Source organism: Panulirus ornatus, chromosome 62 (assembly GCF_036320965.1).
Source record: "Panulirus ornatus isolate Po-2019 chromosome 62, ASM3632096v1, whole genome shotgun sequence".
Classification (NCBI taxonomy): Eukaryota; Metazoa; Arthropoda; class Malacostraca; order Decapoda; family Palinuridae; genus Panulirus; species Panulirus ornatus.
The window spans coordinates 13,935,088-13,957,524 of NC_092285.1; the positions used below are offsets into that span (position 1 = coordinate 13,935,088).

Genomic DNA, 22,437 nt, shown 5'->3' on the forward strand with positions numbered 1-22,437 from the left:
ACTATTTTTCATTAACAACACTTAAACAGTCCCATGTAATATTATTTTTCTCTCATAAAAGAGAGTGAATTAGAATGATGTGGTATACTGGGGTTGATGTGCTGTCAATCGATTGAACCAGGGCATGTGAAGCATCTGGGGTAAACCATGAAAAGGTCTGTGGTGCCTGGATGTGGAAAGGGAGCTGGGGTGTCGGTGAACTACACATGACAGATAGAGACTGAGCGTGAACGAATGTGGCCTTTTTTGTCTGTTCCTGGCGTTGCCTCGCTGGAGTAGGGGGTACTATTTCATGTGTGGCAGGATGGTGATGGGAATGGTGAAGGCAACAAGTATGAATATGTACATGTGTATATATGTATATGTCTGCATATGTATATGTATGTATACATTGAAATGTATAAGTATGTGTATGTGCTAAATGGGCGTTTATGTATACATGTTTGCATGTGGATGGTTGGGCCTTTCTTCGTCTGTTTTCCTTGCACTACCTCGCTGAGGCAGGAAAAAGCATTTAAGAATAAGATGTAGGGTGTTTTGGTTGAGGTGGTGTGCGTAGTGAGAGGGTCAGGGAGAATGATTTGGTAAACTGAGAAGACGTAGTGAAACCTTTGCAGAAGATGAAAGCCAGCAAGGCGGCAGGTTTGGATGGTACTGCAGTGGAATTTATTAAAAAAGGGGGGTGACTGTGTTGCTGACTGGCTGGTGAGGATATTCAATGTATGTATGGTACATACTGAAGTGCCTGAGGATTGACAGAATGCATATAAGTGCCATTGTACAAAAGGCAAAGGGGATAAAGGTGAGTGTTCAAATTACAAAGGTATAAGTCTGTTGAGTATTCCTGGGAAATTATATGGGAGGGTATTGATTGAGAGGGTAAAGGCATGTACAGAGCACCAGACTGGGGAGGAGCAATGTGGTTTCAGAAGTGGTAGAGGATGAGTGGATCAGGTGTTTGCTCTGAAGAATGTATGTGAGAAATACTTAGAAAAGCAGATGGATTTGTATGTAGCATTAATGGATCTGGAGAAGGCATATGATAGAGTTGATAGAGATGCTTTGTGGAAGGTATTAAAGCCAGTGTGGGAGCTAAGTTGCTAGAAGCAGTGAAAAGTCTTTAAAGAGGATGTAAGGCATGTGTACGAATAGGAAGAGAGGAAAGTAAGTGGTTCTCATTGAATATCAGTTTGTGGCAGGGGTGTGTGATGTCTCCATGGTTGTTTAATTTGTTTATGGATTCGGGTGAGACACTGCACAGGTTGGTGACTGAGTTTGGTGAAGTATGTGAAAGAAGAAACCTGAGAGTAAATGTGAATAAGAGCAAGGTTATTAGGTTCAGCAGGGACAAGTATATTTGGAGGTAAGTTTGAATGGAGAAAAACTGGAGGAAGTGAAGTGTTTTAGATATCTGGGAGTGGATTTAGCAGCGGATGGAACCATGGAAGTGGAAGTGAGTCGCAGGGTGGGGAAGGGGGTGAAGATTCAGGGAGCGTTGAAGAATGTGTGGAAGGCGAGAACATTATATCAGAGAGCAAAAATGGGTATGTTTGAAGGAATAGTGGTTCCAACAATGTTATATGGTTATGAGGTATGGGCAATAAATAGGGTTGTGCAGAGGAGGGTGGATGTGTTGGAAATGATATGTTTGAGGAAAACAGGCAGTGTGAGGTGGTTTGATCGAGTGAGTAATGAAAGGTTAAGAGAGATGGGTGGTAATAAAAAGAGTGTGGTTGAGAGAGCAGGGAGGGTGTTGAAATGGTTTGGTCTCATGGAGAGAATGAATGAGGAAAGATTGACAAAGAGGATATATGTGTCAGAGGTGGAGGGAACGAGAAGTGGGAGACCAAATTGGAGGTGGAAGTATGGAGTGTAAAAGATTTCGAGCAATCGGGGCTTGAACATACAGGAGGGTGAAAGGCGTGCAACGAATAGAGAGAACTGGAACGATGTGGTATACCGAGGTCGACGTGCTGTCAATGGATTCAACCAGGGCATGTGAAGCGTCTGGGGTAAACCATGGAAAGTTTTGTGGGGCCTGGATGTGGAAAGGGAGCTGTAGTTTTGGTGCATTACACATGACAGCTAGAGACTGAGTGGGAACAAATGTGGCCTTGGTTGTTGTTTCTTGGCACTACCTCAAGCACACATGGAGGGAGAGGGGTGTCATTTCATGTGTGGCAGGGTGGTGGTAGGAATGGATGAAGGCAGCATGTATGAATATGTACATTTGTATATGTCTGTGTATGTAAATGTATGTATACATTGAAATGTATAGGTATGTATGTGTGTGTGTGGACATTTATGTATATACATGTGTATGTGGGTGGGTTGGGCCATTCTTTCTTCCGTTTCCTTGCGCTACCTTGCTAACACAGGAGACAGCGTCAAAGTATAATGAATAATAAAAATCAATAATAATAACTGTAAATTGTTTCCCACATTAGCAAGGTAGTACTGGCAACAAAATGAAGAAAAAGACTCATTCACTCATATCCACTCCTTACTTGTCTTATGTAGTGCACCAAAACCAGAGCCTCTTATCCATAATCAGGCCCCGCAGTTCTTTCCATGGTTTATCCCAGCTGTTTCATAGATCCTGGTTCCTAACACTGACAGAACATAAACCCCCCACCCTTATACCACATTGCTCCAGTTTACTCAATGCCATGCATGCCTTTCACCCTACTTCACATTCAGGTCCTTAGCACTCAAACCCAATTCACTCCCATCTTTCTTTCTCCAAACCTGTCTACCCTTCTCCTTTTTTCCAGAACTTCCGACACATATATCTTCACTGTCATCCTCTCTTCACTCACTTTCTCCACAAGTAACAACCATTCTAGCACACCTTTAGCTCTCTCATCTATACTCGTCTTGGTACCACACAATCATGATTTTCTTGATCAAGCCTCCTCACATCACATATTGTCTTTGAACACTTCATTTCTAATGTGCAGAACCTTACGTGAATATGTCTGAAGATGATATGAAGGTCACGAGGGAAGTGAAAAGTAAGCAGGATTGTATCCGCTTAGACGGGGACCTAAACACTCCAACAATGGTCTGAAACATGATGAAATTCAACCTAAGCAAATGGAAAGTAAGGAGAAGTGAACTAAGTAAAAGCTAGCATACATATGACTAACAGGAAATATGCTTCAGGACTGTGTGTGAGTGAAGGACATGGGAAATGATATCCTCCCTAACCTGTCATCAAAGTCCTATATTATGAAAATAGTTGATGAGACAAACCGTCTGCAGACAAATATCAGCATCAGGAAATATCTAGCAAGCCATTCATGTCATACAAAGGGCCAAATCTAGAATATGCTTCTCAACTCTGGTCATTGCACTGAAAGAAGTATAAAGAGCTCACAGAGAACTTCTAGAGGAGGGCACCAAAGATGGTACCAGAATTAAAAGAGCTAAGTGGCAAGGAAAGGCTGGAGGCTTTAAATTTACCAAACTTGGAAGATAAGAGAGAGATGTCAATTGATCACAACTTAAAGCATTTTCTCAAAAGAGATCAACGATGTAGACAAAGAACATTTCTTTCAGAGAAGCAGGGATAGAGCAACCACAGGACATAACATGAAATCAAGGATGTAAAGAAGTACTTTCATGGTACATCCCTGGGGATACGGGAGAAAGAATACTTCCCACATGTTCCCCTCGCGTCGTAGAAGGCAACTAAAGGGGGCAGAAGCGTGGGGCTGGAAACCCCCCTCCTTGTATTTCAATTTCTAAAAAGGGAAACAAAAGGAGTCATGTGGGTAGTGCTCATCCTCCTCGAAGGCTCAGACTGGGGTGTCTAAATGTGTGACGATGTAACCAAGATGAGAAAGAAGATGGGTAGTATGTTTGAGGAAAATAACCTGGATGTTTAGGCTCTGAGTGAAATGAAGCTCAAGGGTAAAGGGGAAGAGTGGTTTGGGAATGTCTCAGGAGTAATGTCAGGGGTTAGTGAGAGGAGAAGAGCAAAGGAAGGAGCAGCACTCCTCTTGAAGCAGGAGTTGTGGGAATATGTGATAGACTGTAAGAGAGTAAACTCTAGATTAATATGGGTCAAACTGAAAGTGGAAGGAGAGAGATGGGTGGTTAGGTTAGGTTAGCTTAGTGAGTGTGTTAGCAGTTTTGATGTATGAGACTGGGTGACAGTGATGGGTGATTTGAATGCAAAGATGAGTAATGTGGCAGTTGAGGGTATAATTGGTGTATATGGGGTCTTCAGTGATGTAAATGGAAATGGTGAAGAGCTTGTGGATTTGTGTGTTGAAAAAGGACTGGTGACTGAGAATAACTGGTTTAAAAAGAGATATACATAAGTATACGTATGTGAGTAGGAGAGATGGCCAGAGTATGTTACTGCATTACGTGTTAATTGAAAGGCATGTAAAAGAGATACTTATGGATGTTAATATGCTGAGGGGGAATATGGAAAGATGTCTGATCATTATCTTGTGGAGGCGAAGGTGAAGATTTGTAGAGGTTCTCAGAAAGGAAGAGACAATGTTGGGGAGAAGACAGTTGTGAGAGTAAGTGAGCTTGGAAAAGAGAGATGTGTGAGGAAGTATCAGGATAGATTGAGTGCAGAATGGAAAAAGGTGAGAGCCAATGAAATGAGGGGAGGGGAGGGGGGGGATGAGATGTATTTAGGGAAGCAGAGATGCATGTGGCAAGAGAAAGGTGGAAGGTGGGCAGATTAGAAAGTGAAGTGAATGGTGAGATGAAATAAGATTGTCAGTGAAAGAGAAGAGAGAGGCAGTTAGACAATTTTTGTAGGAAAGTAGTGCAAATGACTGGGAGATGTATAAAAGAAAGCAGCAGGAGGTCAAGAGAAAGGTGCAAGAGGTGAAAAAGTGGGCAAATGAGAGTTGGGGAGAGAGAGAGTATCATTAAACTTTAGGGGGAATAAAAAGATGTTTTGGAAGGAGGTAAATAAAAATCATAATACAAGACAACAAATGGGAACATCGGTGAAGGGGATGAACAGGGAAGTTATAACAAGTAGTGATGAAGCAAGAAGGGGATGGAGTGAATATTCTGAAGGTCTGTTGAATGTGTTTGATGATAGAGTGGCAGATATAGGGTGTCTTGGTCAGGGTTGTGTACATAGTGAGAGAGTCACGGAGAATGGTTTGGTGAACAGAGAAGAGGTAGTGAAAGCTTTGCAGAAGATGAAAGCCAGCAAGGCGGTGGGTTTGTATGGAACTGAAGTAGAATTTATAGAAAAAGGGGGTGACTGTTTTGTTGATTGGTTGGTATGGATGTTCAATGTATGTATGGATCATGCCGAAAGCCCTGAGGATTGGCAGAATATATGCATAGTGCCACTGTACAAAGGCAAAGGGTATAAAGGTGAGTGTTCAAATTACAGAGGCATAAATCTGTTGAGTATTTTTGGGAAATTATATGGGAGGGTATTCATTGAGAGTAATTGTGAAAAAGAGCAAGGTTATTAGGTACAGTAGGGTTGAGGGACAAGTCAATTGGGAGGTAAGTTTTAATGGAGAAAAACTGGAGGAAGTGAAGCGTTTTAGATAACTGGGACTGGATTTGGCAGCAAATGGAAGCATGGAGGTCGAAGTGAATCATAGGGTGGGGGAGGGGGCAAAAGGTCAAGGAGCACTGAAAAATGTGTGGAAGTCGAGAACATTATCTTGGAAAGCAAAAATAGGTATGTTTGAAGGAATAGTGGTTCCAACAATGTTATATGGCTGCAAGGCGTGGGCTATAGATAGAGTTGTGCAGAAGAGGGTGGATGTGCTGGAAATGAGATGTTTGGGGACAATATGTGGTGTAAGGTGGTTTGATCAAGTAAGTAATGAAAGGGTAAGAGAGATGTGTGGTAATAAAAAGAGTGTCGTTGAGAGAGTAGAAGAGGGTGTTTTGAAATGGTTTCGTCACATGGACAGAATGAGTGAGGAAAGATTGACAAAGAGGATATATGTGTCAGAGGTGTAGGGAACGAGGAGAAGTGGGAGACCAAATTGGAGGTGGAAAGATGGATTGAAAAAGATTTTGAGTGATCGGGGCCTGAACATGCAGGAGGGTGGTATACCTGGGTTCGACATGCTGTCAATGGGTTGGACCAGGGAATGTGAAGCGTCTAGGGTAAGCCATGGAAAGTTTTGTGGGGCTTAGATGTGGAAAGGGAGCTGTGCTTTTGGTGCACTATACATGACAGCTAGAGACTGAGTGTGGACAAATGTGGCATTTGTTGTCTTTTCCTCGCGCTACCTCATGCAAATGCAGGGGGAGTGGGTTTTCATTTCATATGTGGCGGGGTTGGTGAAGGGAATGAATGAGGGCAGACAGTATGAATTATTATTTATTATTTTACTTTGTCGCTGTCTCCCGTGTTAGCGAGGTAGCGCAAGGAAACAGACGAAAGAATGGCCTAACCCACCCACATACACCTGTATATACATACACATCCACACATGCAAATATACATACCTTTACATCTCAACATATACATATACATAAACACACAGACATATACATATATACACATGTACATAATTCATACTGTCTGCCTTTATTCATTCCTATCGCCAACCTGCCACACATGAAATAACAACCCCCTCCCTCCGCATGTGCATCAGGTAGCACTAGGAAAAGACAACAAAGGCCACATTCATTCACACTCAGTCTCTAGCTGTGATGTATAATGCACCAAAACCACAGCTCCTTTTCCACATCCAGGCCACACAGAACTTTCTATGGTTTACCCCAGATGCTTCACATGCCCTAGTTCAATCCATTGACAGCACGTCGACCCCGGTATACCACATCGTTCCAATTAACTCTATTCCTTGCACGCCTTTCACCCTCTTGCACGTTCAGACCCCAATCACTCAAAATCTTTTTCACTCCATCTTTCCACCTCCAATTTGGTCTCCCTCTTCTCGTTCCCTCCACCTCTGACATATATATCCTGTTGGTCGATCTTTCCTCACTCATTCTCTCCATGTGATCAAACCATTTAAAAACACCCTCTTCTGCACTCTCAACCACACTCTTTTTTATTAACACACATCTCTCTTACCCTATTATTACTTACTCGATCAAACCATCTCATACCACATATTGTCCTCAAACATCTCATTTCCAGCACATCCAACCTCCTCTGCAAAACTCTATCTAGAGCCCACGCCTCGCAAACATATAACATTGTTGGAACCACTATTCCTTTAAACATACCCATTTTTGCTTTCCAAGATAATGTTCTCTACTTCCACACATTCTTAAACGTTCCCAGAACTTTAGCCCCCTCCCCCACCCTATGATTCACTTCCATTTCCATGCTTCAACCCGCTGCCAAATCCACTCCCAGATATCTAAAACACTTCACTTTCTCCAGTTTTTCTCCATTCAAACTTACCTCCCAATTGACTTATCCCTCAACCCTACTGTATCTAATAACCTTGCTCTTATTCACATTTACTCTCAGCTTTATTCTTTCACACACTTTACCAAACTCAGTCACCACCTTCTGCAGTTTCTCACACGAATCAGCCACCAGTGCTGTATCATCAGCGAACAACAACTGACTCACTTCCCAAGCTCTCTCATCCCCAACAGACTTCATACTTGCCCCTCTTTCCAAAACTCTTGCATTTACCTCCCTAACAACCCCATCCATAAACAAATCAAACAACCATGGAGACATCACACACCCCTGCCGCAAACCTACATTCACTGAGAACCAATCACTTTCCTCTCTTCCTACATGTACACATGCCTTACATCCTCGATAAAAACTTTTCACTGCTTCTAACAACTTTCCTCCCACACCATATATTCTTAATACCTTCCACAGAGCATCTCTATCAACTCTATCATATGCCTTCTCCAGATCCATAAATGCTACATACAAATCCATTTGCTTTTCTAAGTATTTCTCACATACATTCTTCAAAGCAAACACCTGATCCACACCTCCTCTACCACTTCTGAAACCACACTGCTCTTCCCCGATCTGATGCTCTGTACATGCCTTCACCCTCTCAATCAATACCCTCCCATATAATTTACCAGGAATACTCAACAAACTTATACCTCTGTAATTTGAGCACTCACTCTTATCCCCTTTGCCTTTGTACAATGGCACTATGCACGCATTCCGCCAATCCTCAGGCACCTCACCATGAGTCATACATACATTAAATAACCTTACCAACCAGTCCACAATACAGTCACCCCCTTTTTTAATAAATTCCACTGCAATACCATCCAAATATATATTTATTTTTATTTATTATACTTTGTCGCTGTCTCCCGCGTTTGAGAGGTAGCGCAAGTAAACAGACGAAAGAAATGGCCCAACCCCCCCCCAAACACATGTATATACATACGTCCACACACGCAAATATACATAACTACACAGCTTTCCATGGTTTACCCCAGACGCTTCACATGCCTTGATTCAATCCACTGACAGCACGTCAACCCCGGTATACCACATCGCTCCAATTCACTCTATTTCTTGCCCTCCTTTCACCCTCCTGCATGTTCAGGCCCCGATCACACAAAATCTTTTTCACTCCATCTTTCCACCTCCAATTTGGTCTCCCTCTTCTCCTTGTTCCCTCCACCTCCGACACATATATCCTCTTGGTCAATCTTTCCTCACTCATTCTCTCCATGTGCCCAAACCACTTCAAAACACCCTCTTCTGCTCTCTCAACCACGCTCTTTTTATTTCCACACATCTCTCTTACCCTTACGTTACTCACTCGATCAAACCACCTCACACCACACATTGTCCTCAAACATCTCATTTCCAGCACATCCATCCTCCTGCGCACAACTCTATCCATAGCCCACGCCTCGCAACCATACAACATTGTTGGAACCACTATTCCTTCAAACATACCCATTTTTGCTTTCCGAGATAATGTTCTCGACTTCCACACATTCTTCAAGGCCCCCAGAATTTTCGCCCCCTCCCCCACCCTATGATCCACTTCCGCTTCCATGGTTCCATCCGCTGCCAGATCCACTCCCAGATATCTAAAACACTTCACTTCCTCCAGTTTTTCTCCATTCAAACTCACCTCCCAATTGACTTGACCCTCAACCCTACTGTACCTAATAACCTTGCTCTTATTCACATTTACTCTTAACTTTCTTCTTCCACACACTTTACCAAACTCAGTCACCAGCTTCTGCAGTTTCTCACATGAATCAGCCACCAGCGCTGTATCATCAGCGAACAACAACTGACTCACTTCCCAAGCTCTCTCATCCCCAACAGACTTCATACTTGCCCCTCTTTCCAAAACTCTTGCATTTACCTCCCTAACAACCCCATCCATAAACAAATTAAACAACCATGGAGACATCACACACCCCTGCCGCAAACCTACATTCACTGAGAACCAATCACTTTCCTCTCTTCCTACACGTACACATGCCTTACATCCTCGATAAAAACTTTTCACTGCTTCTAACAACTTTCCTCCCACACCATATATTCTTAATACCTTCCACAGAGCATCTCTATCAACTCTATCATATGCCTTCTCCAGATCCATAAATGCTACATACAAATCCATTTGCTTTTCTAAGTATTTCTCACATACATTCTTCAAAGCAAACACCTGATCCACACATCCTCTACCACTTCTGAAACCACACTGCTCTTCCCCAATCTGATGCTCTGTACATGCCTTCACCCTCTCAATCAATACCCTCCCATATAATTTACCAGGAATACTCAACAAACTTATACCTCTGTAATATATATATATATATATATATATATATATATATATATATATATATATATATATATATATATATATATACCTTCCACAGAGCATCTCTATCAACTCTATCATGGATCTGGAGAAGGCATATGTAGAGTTGATAGAGATGCTCTGTGGAAGGTATTAAGAATATATGGTGTGGGAGGAAAGTTGTTAGAAGCAGTGAAAAGTTTTTATCGAGGATGTAAGGCATGTGTGCGTGTAGGAAGAGAGGAAAGTGATTGGTTCTCAGTGAATGTAGGTTTGCGGCAGGGGTGTGTGATGTCTCCATGGTTGTTTAATTTGTTTATGGATGGGGTTGTTAGGGAGGTAAATGCAAGAGTTTTGGAAAGAGGGGCAAGTATGAAGTCTGTTGGGGATGAGAGAGCTTGGGAAGTGAGTCAGTTGTTGTTCGCTGATGATACAGCGCTGGTGGCTGATTCATGTGAGAAACTGCAGAAGCTGGTGACTGAGTTTGGTAAAGTGTGTGGAAGAAGAAAGTTAAGAGTAAATGTGAATAAGAGCAAGGTTATTAGGTACAGTAGGGTTGAGGGTCAAGTCAATTGGGAGGTGAGTTTGAATGGAGAAAAACTGGAGGAAGTGAAGTGTTTTAGATATCTGGGAGTGGATCTGGCAGCGGATGGAACCATGGAAGCGGAAGTGGATCATAGGGTGGGGGAGGGGGCGAAAATCCTGGGGGCCTTGAAGAATGTGTGGAAGTCGAGAACATTATCTCGGAAAGCAAAAATGGGTATGTTTGAAGGAATAGTGGTTCCAACAATGTTGTATGGTTGCGAGGCGTGGGCTATGGATAGAGTTGTGCGCAGGAGGATGGATGTGCTGGAAATGAGATGTTTGAGGACAATGTGTGGTGTGAGGTGTTTTGATCGAGTGAGTAACGTAAGGGTAAGAGAGATGTGTGGAAATAAAAAGAGCGTGGTTGAGAGAGCAGAAGAGGGTGTTTTGAAGTGGTTTGGGCACATGGAGAGGATAAGTGAGGAAAGATTGACCAAGAGGATATATGTGTCGGAGGTGGAGGGAACAAGGAGAAGAGGGAGACCAAATTGGAGGTGGAAAGATGGAGTGAAAAAGATTTTGTGTGATCGGGGCCTGAACATGCAGGAGGGTGAAAGTAGGGCAAGGAATAGAGTGAACTGGAGCGATGTGGTATACCGGGGTTGACGTGCTGTCAGTGGATTGAAGCAAGGCATGTGAAGCGTCTGGGGTAAACCATGGAAAGCTGTGTAGGTATGTATATTTGCGTGTGTGGACGTATGTATATACATGTGTATGGGGGGGGGATTGGGCCATTTCTTTCGTCTGTTTCCTTGCGCTACCTCGCAAACGCGGGAGACAGCGACAAAGTATAATAAAAAAAATATATATATATATATATATATATCTTTCTTTTCTTTTTTTCTTTCAAACTATTCGCCATTTCCCGCATTAGCGAGGTAGCGTTAAGAACAGAGGACTGGGCCTTTGAGGGAATACCCTCACCTGGCCCAATCTTCTGTTCCTTCTTTTGGAAAATTGAAAAAAAAACCGAGAGGGGAGGATTTCCAGCCCCCCGCTCCCTCCCCTTTTAGTCGCCTTCTACGACACGCAGGGAATACGTGGGAAGTATTCTTAATCCCCTATCCCCAGGGATATATATATATATATATATATATATATATATATATATATATATATATATATATATATATATATATATATTGATATATATTGATTGAGAGGGTATAGGAATGTCCAGAGCATCAGACTGGGGAAGAGCAGTGTGGTTTCAGAAATGGTAGAGGATGTATGCACCAGGTGTTTCCTAGAAGAATGTATGAGAGAAATACCTGGAAAAACAAATGGATCTGTATGTAGCATTTATGGATCTGGAGAAGGCATATGATAGGGTGGAGAGAGATGCTTTGTGGAAGGTTTTAGGAGTATATGGTGTGGAAGGTTATTTGCTAGAAGCAGTGAAGGTTTTTACAAAGGATGTAAGGCATGCGTATGAGTAGGAAGAGAGGAAAGTGATTGGTTCCCAGTGAATGTTGGGTTGTGGCATGGGTGCGTGATGTCACCATGGTTGTTTAATGTGTTTATGGATGGGGTGATTAGGGAGGTGAATGCAAGCGTTTTGGAGAGAGGGGCAAGCAAGCAGTCTGTTGTGGGTGAGAGGGCTTGGGAAATGAGTTGTTGTTCACTGATGATACAGCATTGGTGGCTGATTCAGATGAGAAACTGCAGAAGTTGGTGACTGAGTTTGGTAAAGTGAGTGAAAGAAGAAAGTTGAGAGTAAATGTGAATAGGAGAAAGGTTATTAGGTTCAGTAGGGTTGAGGGACAAGTTACTTGGGAGGTAAGTTTGAATGGAGAAAAAATGGAGGAAGTGAAGTGTTTTAGATATCTGGAAAAGGATTTAGCAGTGGATGGAACCATGGAAGCAGAAGTGAGTCACAGGGTGGGGGAGGGGGCGAAGGTTCTGGGAGTGTTGACGAATGTGTGGAAGGCGAAATGTTATCTCTGAGAGCAAAAATGAGTATGTTCAAAAAAAAAATAGTGGTTCTAATAATGTTATATGGTTGGGAGGCATGGGCGATAGATATGGTTGTCCTGAGGAGGGTGGATGTGTTGGAAATTAAATTTTTGAGGACAATATGGGGTGTGAGGTGGTTTGATCAAGTAAATAATGAAAGGGTAAGAGAGATGTGTGGTAATAAAATGAGTGGTTGAAAGAGCAGAGGAGGGTGTGTTGAAATGGTTTGGTCACATGGAGAGTATGGGTGAGGAAATATTGACAAAGAGGATATATGTGTTAAAGGTAGAGGGAAGAAGGAGAAGTGGGAGACCAAATTGGAGGGGGAGGTATGGAGTGACAAAGATTTTGAGCGATTGGGGCCTGAACTTACAAGAGGGTGAAAGGCGTGCAAGGAATAGATTGAATCGGAAGGATGTGGTATACTGGGGTGGATGTACTGTCAATGGATTGAACCAAGGAATGTGAATCCTCTGAGGTAAACCATGCAAAGTTGTGTGGGGCCTGGATGTGGAAAGGAAGCTGTGGTGTCAGTGGATGTGAGCAGATGTGGCCTTACTTCATCTGTTCCTGGTGCTACCTGAATGGGAACAAATGTGGCCTTTTTTGTCTTTTCCTAACAAACAACAACTGACTCACTTCCCATGCCCTCTCATCCACAACAGACTGCATCTTGCCCCTCTCTCCAAAACTCTTCCATTCACATCCCTAACCACCCCATCCATAAACAAATCTGACTCTTAAAAATCATTCTTTGACTGCCCTATCAAAACACAAAAGTTGTGAAAAACAGCAGCCACATGCAATACCACAGGTCCAAACCTTGAGAGTATAGACACATGCAGATAGTTCACAAAAACAATGACAAAAATAATACCTACAAAATAGAGAGTATATGATAGGGGTGATAAAAATACCTTGTGGAAGGTCTTAAGAATATGTGGAGAAGAGCTGCTAAAATCAGTGACAAGTTTTTAAGGGTGTAAGGCATATGCAGGAGTAAGAAGACAGGAGAGTAAATGGTTTCAAGTGAAGGTTGGCCTGTAGCAGGAGTGTGATGTAACCATAGCTGTTCAGCTTGTTTATGGAAGTAGTGGTGAGGGAGGTAAATACGAGTCTTGGAAAGAGGGGTGAGTAAACAATCTATGGGGAATGAGGGGGGACTGGGAATTAAGTCAACTGCTGTTTGCTGATGATAAAGCACTGATGGCAGATTCGAGTGAGAAATTGCATAAGTTGATGACAGAGTTTTGAAGTGTGTCTGAGAAGAGGAGGTTGAGATAGGGGATAGGGGAGAAAGAATACTTCCCACGTATTCCCTGCGTGTCGTAGAAGGCGACTAAAAGGGAAGGGAGCAGGGGGCTGGAAATCCTCCCCTCTTTTTTTTTTTAATTTTTCAAAAGAAGGAACAGAGAAGGGGGCCAGGTGAGGATATTCCCTCAGAGGCCCAGTTCTCTGTTCTTAACGCTACCTTGCTAATGCGGGAAATGGCGAATAGTTTGAAAGGAAAAAAAGCAATGTTAATAATTTGGTATCACAGGACAAGTTAGTTGGGTTGTGAGTTTATGGAGAAAACTTGAAGTAAAGTGTCTTAGATACAAAGGAGTGGACATGGTATTGAATGAAACGATGCATGCAGAAGTGAGTTATAAGGTGGGTGAGGGGGTGAAGGTTCTGGAAGCACTAAAGAATGTGTGTAACTATAGAGCCTTCATAATTTGTGTGGAAAATGAGAATATTATCTGGGAGGGCAAAAATTTATCATGTTTGAAGGGATTGTAGTCCCAACAATATCATATGGATGCAGGCATGGTCTATAGATAAGGCTGCACAGAGTAGGGTGGTTGTGTTGGAAATGAAATGCTTAAAGACATTATGAGGTGTGAGGTGGTTTGATCAAGTAAATAATCAAAGGGTTAACAGAAAGTGTAGTGTGGTAATAAAAAAAGGGTGGTTGAGAAAGATGAAGATAGAACTGGGAGACCAAATTGGGGCCAGAACATGCAGGAGGGTGTAAAGTGTGCACACAACAGAGAGAATTACAACAATGTGGTATACTGGGGTCAATGTGCCATCAATGAACTGATCCAGGGTATGTATAGCATCTGGTATAAATCATGGAAAGGTCTGTGGGGCTTGGTTGTGAAAAAGAAGCTGTGGTTTCGGTGCATTGCACATGGCAGATAGAGAAAGGATGTGAGCAGATGCGGCCTTACTTCGTCTGATCCTAGTGCTATTTCGCTAATGCGGCAAACGGCAATCAAGTATGAAAAAAATAGAGAGAGAAAGAGGTAACACTGTGGTGTATAGACAGGGAAAGTTGAACAGAGGTGATGTCAGGAAAATTAAAGAGATGGAAGGCTTCTGATTCCACTCTAGTTAACAGAGAGGAGAGCCATCCAAGATGTGTGAGCAGCATTCCAACCTTGAGCACATAAAACACCTGCTCACAAGAAAAGTAATTATGGAAACTATACAACACCTAAGCTTTTGGGAGACAGACTTTGTGATGTTGATTATGTAGGATTTATACTACTACAGAGCTGAAATGTGGTACTTTGAAATAGAGGAGAGGGAAACGAATGATTCATAGAAAGGGATATTGAGAGAAATTGCTTTAAAACCATTAATTTTACAAGGTTACTGCTTCCCCAGTCCAAATTGCTTCACATCCTAAATGAGAGAGGATGTATGATCAGTATGAAAAAGAAAATGGAAATAAAGGGATGAAGAGAGGAACAGTGAGCTGAAAAAATTAAAGTGGAATCATCAACATTAGAGTGAATACAGCTAGAACTAGATGAGAGATGATCATTTATTGAGAGCAGAAAGGGAGTAGGTTGTGGATCTCTGTGGTGTAATGGCAGTAGTTGAACATGATGCGTTCAAGGGTCACCCAAGTTCAACTACATAGCTTCGAATCCTGGATGTAGCAATCAGTCCACACTAACCCAAGCTATCCTCTGTTAGGTTAGGGTATACATATAACACGGTGTTAATGGAGATGGCTTTGATTTGGGCAGTCAGTTGCCCTAAAATATACTAACATCAAAGGTGACAGAACAGAATCCTGAGGAACACAACTATTGACAGCACAGGAGGGGGAAGCAGCTCCATTGATGGTTACTGCAATGGTACAGCCTGAAAGGAAACCATGTAACAGAAAACAGAGAAGCAGTGAAACCAAAGGAAGATAGTTTATAGAGCAAAGACTTATGGCACACCCTGTAAAATGCTCTGGAGATGTCAAAGATTATAACAAAAATTTCACCAAAATCCCTGAGAGAGGAAGAACAGAAGTGATTCACACAAAAATCACTAATACTAGTACACCTGGTACTGCAAAATCCATACTGGTGATATGAAAACAAGAAATGGGATTCTGATTGAGAAAGTGAGAGTTTAACAGAATTTCAAAGACTCTGCAGACAGCAGACGTGAAAGCAATGTGGTGATAGTCGAAGGGGTAATAGTGGTCCTCTCTCTTAGGGAAGGCTACAACAAGATATGCTTCAAAATGGAAGGGAAAGTCTAGCTTTTCTGAGAGAGGCAAAATGGGTGAGAAAGGATTGGTGCTACCTCAGAGTTACACTGCCTTAGAACCCAAGAAGTTATGCCATATACTATCTATCAATCTATCTATGTCTCTATGACAACCATTCCAATTGGAGCTTTCTCTAAGGGGTGGCCATGGCAACAGTCTCTCCAGAACTAGTGAACTCCAATGCTACTTCTTAGCCTTTACTGCCTCACCCTTAATAGGCCACTGGCAGAGGGTAACTCTAGCACAGTGTTTGCTTTGGATCCTACCTAATCTTCCTTCTGACTACTTCTATCTAATGCTCTTTCCAACTACTTCTACCTAATGCTCCTACATAAATGTCCCTATCTACTATTTCTATCTACTGCTCCCACCATTTTGCCAAAAGGCAGGGCTAGCACATACTGCTCACCTGCAGGAAAATCTAGTTATGAAGAATAAGCAGTGTGAGTTAAGTGTTGTCAAGTGTTATGTATGACAAGGAGAGACTGTACATTTGTGAACATAATGGCAATAGTCCACATGTTAGTGAGGCAGATAGAAAACACAGCTACCTGAGTCAGAGAAGTGCAACCTGACAACCACTGAAGAGCTGGCTCACTAAGATGTAACTAACCCTCCTGATACCCACACCAGTAGTACTGATAAAATACCTCCCTGGTCGTTGGCTGCCTACCAACTACTACCTACAAATAATATAGCCATATGCTTTGTCCATGATACGAATAAATCTATTTCTTCTTAGGCAAGGAAATCATGGCCACCTCTCTTTTTACCACATTTGCCATGACTCCACATGTAACTTCCCCGTCATCTGACATTCAAAAGTCCCCTTCCTCCTAAGCCCATCAGCCTCCATCATCTCTACCTGGTCCCAACCCCTCACCCTTCCATATGCCCACTCCTATGACTTATTACCATCAACCATTCCCCCCTCCCCAATGCCCTAACCTCGTGCACCAGGCCATCAATCGCTCCCACTGCCTTGCAATTTGTCCCTATGCCTCTATCCTCACCTTCATTCCCCCTCACTCAACATCACCTTCACATCCCATGCCCAACCACTTCTCTCTAAGCTACTGCTGTTTCTGTTCAATATAAAAACAAAAACAAGATGATTAATACCCTTTGAATTGGTAAAGTACATGTGGAACTGGTGTATGCTTTAAATACTGGCTGTGAGAAATATCTAGATAAACAAAAGGATTTGTATGTGGCATTCATGGATCTGTAGAAAGCATATGTTAAGTATGACAGAAGTGCCTTCTGGAAGGTACTATGAATAACTGGAGTGAGTGAAAAGCTACTTCAAGCAGAGAAATTCTTATCAAGTTGGAAGAGAGGAGAGTGGGTGGTCCCAAGCAAAGGGCTGGGTTTGTGATATCACCATGGCTGTTTCGTTTATTCATGGATGGGGTGGAGAGGCAGGTAAATGCAAGGGTCTTGGAGTGAAGGGTGAGTATGTAGTCTGCAAGGAGTACAGGGGCCTGGGAAGTGAGTCAGTTGCTGCTTGCTGATGACAGAACACTGGTGGCAGACATGAGTCAGAAAATGCATTAGTTGGTGTCTGAGTTTGGGAATGTATGTGAAAGGAGGAAGTTGAGAGTAAATGTAAATAAAAGCAAAGTTACTAGGTTTAGCACTAAGGAAGGATGGGTTAGTTGGGAAGTAAGTTTCAATGTACAACTTGGAGGAAGTGAAATATTTTATACTTCCGGGAGTTGACATCAAAGCAAATGGAAACATGAAAGCAGAAGTGACTCAAAAGGGTGGGTGAGGAAGGGAGGGGGAAGGTTCTGCAAGCACTGAGGAATGTGTGGAATAAAAGGTTGTTATTTAGGTGGGCAAAAATAGGTATGTTTGAAGGTATACTAGTCCCAACAATATCATATGGATGTGGGGCATGGCTATAAATGAAATGTTGACAAAGAGGATATATATGTCAGAAGTGGATAGGACAACAAAGCGTGGGAGATGAAAGGATGGAGTAAAAGTATTTTGAATGCCTGGGGCCTGAACAAGTATGAGGGAGACAGGCATGCATGAGACAGAGTGAATTGAAGCAAAGTGGTACACAGAGGGGGCCATGCTGTTAGTGGATTGAACCAGGGTATATGAAGCAGCTAGGCAAAATCATGGAAAGGTATGTGGGGCCTGTGTGTGGATAAGGGGCAGAGGTTTCAGGGCATTATACCTGACAGTTACCGTATGAGTCTAGGTGAATGCAGCCTTTCCTTCTTCTGTTCCTGGCACCATCTCTGTAATGTGGGAAAAGGAGGACAAGTATGAAAAAAATTGATCCTTTCCTAATTCTTTGATTAGAATCAAGTGCATTCAACCAAGCATTTCTTGTAGGAGCTAAATTTCCAGATCTGGCATTCCTATAGGCTGGCAAAGGGCAGGGATGCCCAATTCCCTTAGGGCATCATTGCAACCCTACTACCCAAAGTGAACAGTTGACTGCTTCAAAAGACTATTTCACTTCTGCACAAAAGCCAAGTAAACCTTTCTTATATAGTTTCAATTTTAGTACATACAATGTTCAAGCAAGTGTTCCATTAAATTTACTGTAATGTTACAGGTGATTAATATAAATACATCTATTTTTCTTATCAAAGCAACTCGTATCCTCATCTCTTTTTAATACACCATTTGCCATGACTTTCACCCTGCATGCCACCTACCTATTATCTGACCTTCAACAGTCCCCTACACTCGTTGGCCCAAGTCACTCATACCAATTTTGCCCACATCCCTCACCTAATATGCCTTCTTACCCCCAAAGCCTCACCCACAGTACTATGGCCCCCTTATCCTAGGCTGTCAATCGTTCCCACTGCCTACCCACATGTCAAAATACCCTCTGTCCTCACTAACTATTCCCTCACTCATCACCACCTTCATCTCCTGTACCCAAATCCATTCCCTCAAAGCTCCTGCTGTTACTGTTCAATACGAAAAAAATAAGATAATTAGTACCCCTCTTCCCTACCCACCTTGCCCCATCCTAGTCCCTAACAGTCTATCCATTTCCCTACTTCTACTTCAGAGACTTCCCATCCAATCTGAAAATAAAGGTAAAAAGAATTTCCCTCATCCATGCTGTTCCTATCAACTCTGCTTAACCAATATCATAATAGAAAAACAATTAGAACTCTCACTCCCATTTCCTACAAGGGGAAAAGAAGGAGGTTCAAGTAAGGAGGAAGGACTGGATGGAGGTGGAATGGCCAGATGAGAGAGAGCAGAGTGGTTGGATGGGATGGAATAAGAGAAAGGTGGAAGGAACTTTTGGTAACGTACAAAGTAAAGCAGGGTTCAAGCAAGGAAGGTAAGGAAAGTGGGAAGGATATTGTATAGAGAGAAGAAGAGGAAAAAAAGGAAGGCAAGATGGGAAGATGAAGTGGATGAAAGGGAAGGAAATGGGAAAAAATAAAAGAACAGAGTAGAAAAGAAAAATGGAGGAAGGAAAAATATACACATAAGGAAAGTGATGAAGAAGTTGATGGAAGAACGATAGTCAAGTAATGAAAAAGGGAGGAAAAGACAAGTAAGGAATGAAAAAAGGGAGAGGGGAATAGAGGAAGGAAGGAGAGATGAAAGGAATGGAGAGGATTATGGTTATGATATGTGAGAAAGTTAGGAAGGAAAGTGGGGATGTATGAATGTGAAAAGAGGGATGAGGGTTGGCAGGAGGGTTTGGAAGTACTGTGAGGGTGATGAGAGAAAAGGAAGGGTAGGAGAGGAGGAGGATGGATACAGTGAGGACAAGGTTCCAGGACACCAGGGAAACAGGAATCCACATATCCAAATGGTGGGGAGTCCAGCAGGCCAGATGACAAGATGGTTGTGAGTCCAGCAGGCCAGATGACAAGATGGTTGTGAGTCCAGCAGGCAGATGTCCACATGACTAGTAGTCCAGGTGGTCAATGATCCAGGGGGCTCCTCAGGTGGTTATGAGTCCAAAAGGCTGCATAGATGGCTCCCACATCTTTAATCATCCAACTGACCAGCATACAGTGCTACAAATATAATACCAAAATAAAAGACTTGTACACAAAAATATCATGAACACGACACCTATATATCAAATGAAGAACACAGTATGTAAGCTAAATGTATGAATTACTATTTCTTATCAAAAACAAAAACCACAGAGGTCCCTTGCCCCTACCAAAGTTATGCCAAACACAGATCTGAGTATACATACTTAGAAGAACAGAAAACATCTTACCAACCACAGTATCAAGTTTTGAGTATCCAAGGTTTTCCATGACACCATCAAACTTTTACCCATGCTCTGGGATTGGTCCTGTGTCTTAAGGTAGCATGTTGCCCAGCACGGCAGACTACCATTTCTATGGAAAGGTTGAAGAAATGTCATAACCAGATGGTGATGCTATGGTGAGGGTCAAGGTGACAGCTGGCTGGCTGTTCTGTGGGAGTTCAGAGATGTAGTATCAGTGGTGATATACAACCATCATACTGTTACTTTACAGTTTTATATATCATTTCTTTGTACTTTCACAAAATAATAAAGTAGTTTTTGAACTAAAACTTCCTTATTTTACAAATTCTTCAGTATACATACATATCCATATTTTTTCTTTCTTTCATGCTTGAATCACTTTCTTTCATGCTTGAATAAATATATTATTATATTATCATTATCATATTTTGCTTTGTCGCTGTCTCCCGTGTTTACGAGGTAGCGCAAGGAAACAGACGAAACAAAAGGCCCAACTCACCCCCATACACATGTATATACATACACGTCCACACACTCAAATATACATACCTATACATCTCAATGTACACATATATACACACACAGACATATACATATATATACACATGTACATAATTCATACTGTCTGCCTTTATTTATTCCCATTGCCACCCCGCCACACATGGAATAACACTCCCCTCCCCCCTCATGTGTGCAAGGTAGCGCTAGGAAAAGACAACAAAGGCCCCATTCGTTCATACTCAGTCTCTAGCTGTCATGTAATAATGCCCGAAACCACAGCTCCCTTTCCACATCCAGGCCCCACACAACTTTCCAGGGTTTACCACAGACACTTCACATGCCCTGATTCAGTCCATTGACAGCACATCAACCCCGGTATACCACATCGATCCAATTCACTCTATATCTTGCCCGCCTTTCACCCTCCTTCATGTTCAGGCCACAATCACTCAAAATCTTTTTCACTCCATCTTTCCACCTCCAATTTGGTCTCCCACTTCTCCTCGTTCCCTCCACCTCCGACACATATATCCTCTTGGTCAATCTTTCCTCACTCATTCTCTCCATGTGACCAAACCATGTCAAAACACCCTCTTCTGCTCTCTCAACCACACTCTTTTTATTTCCACACATCTCTCTTACCCTTACATTACTTAATCAGACCACCTCACACCACATATTGTCCTCAAACATCTCATTTCCAGCACATCCACCCTCCTGCGCACAACTCTATCCATAGCCCACGCCTCGCAACCATATAACATTGTTGGAACCACTATTCCTTCATACATACCCATTTTTGCTTTCCGAGATAATGCACTCGACTTCCAAACATTCTTCAAGGCTCCCAGGATTTTCGCCCCCTCCCCCATTCAATGATTCACTTCCGCTTCCATGGTTCCATCCTCTGCCAAATCCACTCCCAGATATCTAAAACACTTTACTTCCTCCAGTTTTTCTCCATTCAAACTTACCTCCCAATTGACTTGACCCTCAACCCTACTGTACCTAATAACCTTGCTCTTATTCACATTTACTCTTAACTTTCTTCTTTCACACACTTTACCAAACTCAGTCACCAGCTTCTGCAGTTTCTCACATGAATCAGCCACCAGCGCTGTATCATCAGCGAACAACGACTGACTCACTTCCCAAGCTCTCTCATCCCCAACAGACTGCATACTTGCCCCTCTTTCCAAAACTCTTGCATTCACCTCCCTAACAACCCCATCCATAAACAAATTAAACAACCATAGAGACATCACACACCCCTGCCACAAACCAACATTCACTGAGAACCAATCACTTTCCTCTCTTCCTACACGTACACATGCCTTACATCCTAGATAAAAACTTTTCACTGCTTCTAACAACTTGCCTCCCACACCATATATTCTTAGTACCTTCCACAGGGCATCTCTATCAACTCTATCATATGCCTTCTCCAGATCCATAAGTGCTACATACAAATCCATTTGCTTTTCTAAGTATTTCTCACATACATTCTTCAAAGCAAGCACCTGATCCACACATCCTCTACCACTTCTGAAACCACACTGCTCTTCCCCAATCTGATGCTCTGTACATGCCTTCACCCTCTCAATCAATACCCTCCCATATAATTTACCAGGAATACTCAACAAACTTATACCTCTGTAATTTGAGCACTCACTCTTATCCCCTTTGCCTTTGTACAATGGCACTATGCAAGCATTCCGCCAATCCTCAGGCACCCCACCATGAATCATACATACATTAAATAACCTTACCAACCAGTCAACAATACAGTCACCCCCTTTTTTAATAAATTCCACTGCAATACCATCCAAACCTGCTGCCTTGCCAGCTTTCATCTT

General features: G+C 42.4%; 1 long non-coding RNA gene across 8 annotated transcripts in view; it reads right to left on the minus strand.

Annotated features, from left to right (window-relative positions):
* Nucleotides 1-22,437, minus strand: part of LOC139745796 (uncharacterized) — a 65,695-nt gene that overhangs the window by 2,533 nt on the left and 40,725 nt on the right. For 7 of the 8 annotated variants that reach the window (XR_011711962.1, XR_011711964.1, XR_011711961.1 and 4 more), the window contains 2 exons: nucleotides 20,066-20,267; nucleotides 18,037-19,853 (listed from right to left, as the gene is read on the minus strand). This is a non-coding gene — a long non-coding RNA (uncharacterized lncRNA). Of the gene's footprint in view, nucleotides 1-18,025; nucleotides 19,854-20,065; nucleotides 20,268-22,437 lie in introns of all 8 variants that reach the window. The other variant, XR_011711967.1, reaches the window with a different exon arrangement.